Source organism: Pygoscelis adeliae, unplaced genomic scaffold, assembly GCF_000699105.1.
Source record: "Pygoscelis adeliae isolate BGI_AS28 unplaced genomic scaffold, ASM69910v1 Scaffold54, whole genome shotgun sequence".
Taxonomy (NCBI): Eukaryota; Metazoa; Chordata; class Aves; order Sphenisciformes; family Spheniscidae; genus Pygoscelis; species Pygoscelis adeliae.
In genome coordinates, this window is record NW_008824982.1 from 3,041,750 (window position 1) to 3,043,386 (window position 1,637).

Here is a 1,637-nt window from a genome sequence, read left to right on the forward strand (position 1 = left end):
CTACTAAATCTTACAGCTGCAATCATTCTGGGCAAGGAGGGGTGACCTACAACCGGTTACTTCGAAGCTTCAGTGATCACTGAAGTGACGGAAGAAATTATTTAAACTCTGGCGCTTGGGAAGCGGGGTTGCTGAGAGCTATCATCTCCTCCGCTGTGGTCCGTGTATTCTTAACTAATCCCTGCACTGCCTGGACATGCTTTTACAATACCTCTAACTATTCAGATGTCTTGGTGGGCACCTTGTGTCTTCTCACTCTGATTGCAGAGTTAAGTCCTAGTAAGAAATTACATTCTTGCCTCAGCATACAACAGGCTGCACACACATCAGCCAGCACACAACAAAGATGACACAGCCCCTGCGTTTCAGCTGATTTACCCAATCCCTAGTGAAACCTGTTGCCCCTTTGAGGTAAAATGTATTTCTATATTATGGCACATGTTCAATATATACAGTTACACTACAACCAAAACAAAAGTGTCCTAAACACATAGGCTGAGATGTTTGACTACAACTTATTCATATTAATCCTTGCTTGGAGTGGGATGCTGTTGCTCTATGGAAAGTTTTACTATATTAATAATGACATTGTCTCAATATACAATCTATAATATATCTAAGTACATTGAATAGGTATGATTTCTTGTATAAACTTTCAATTAAATATACTTGTCTAACAATGTCACCTTGTATGCTTGTCAGAGATTGGTAAAAATATATATATGTATCCAGTCTCCCAGTGCACAGGATTCAGTGATTAACTTTTAACCTCTGCTGCCAGGCTTTACTTTCAAATACCGGTTATTACGCTGTATTTAGAGGACTATTTTCTCATTCCAAGGGAGAACAGAGTTCTGGAAAAATTCTTGACGTGCACCCAAAATGCAAGAGAAGTAAATCCAATGTGTCCCACATTACAACACACAGGTTAGGGTAACAAGTCAGGTTACTTGCAAACTGTAAACGAAAAGTTAAGGAAGAAACCTCAGAGATCCATACAGCCAAAAACCAAAGCTGTCAAAGACTTGGTTCCACCTCATCTGTTATCTTTTTCACAATGCTACATGGTTTATGCTAAATCACAATCCTAAGCCACAACGTTATTAGGGAAATCAGTTCCTACAGTTAGGAAATATTTGACTGATTACAGCATCTCCAAGTTCTTATATTCCCTCTTTGTCTTTGCACACTACATGAGCATTGCAGAGAGAAAACAAAACAGTAGTCAATACGCTAGCTGCAATATGGCTTCCTATGAGAAGGCCAACATTTAATTGGCTTTGATATTTTCCCTTGTCCAGTATGCGTTTCTCTGTGTGTATGTGTGTGCATGTGTGAGCGCACACACGTCTTCTTCTCTTTTTTTATGGTGCACTTCACTGACATATTTAATAGTCATTCATTTCCACAGCATTTGTTTACCATAACTTACAAAGTCAAATTGGAGGATTATATTGTATTTACAAACAAGTTGGCACTTACAGAATAAATTATTGATTCCTCTTTATTTTTTATTTCATTTTATTTTCCTTTTTCTCCTCTTCTTTTTCACCCCAGGGCATCCAGAATTCAGGCAGAATAGTAAAACCTGCTGCCTGCTGCCATTATGCTACATTAACATGAGTAAGTGGGATTCC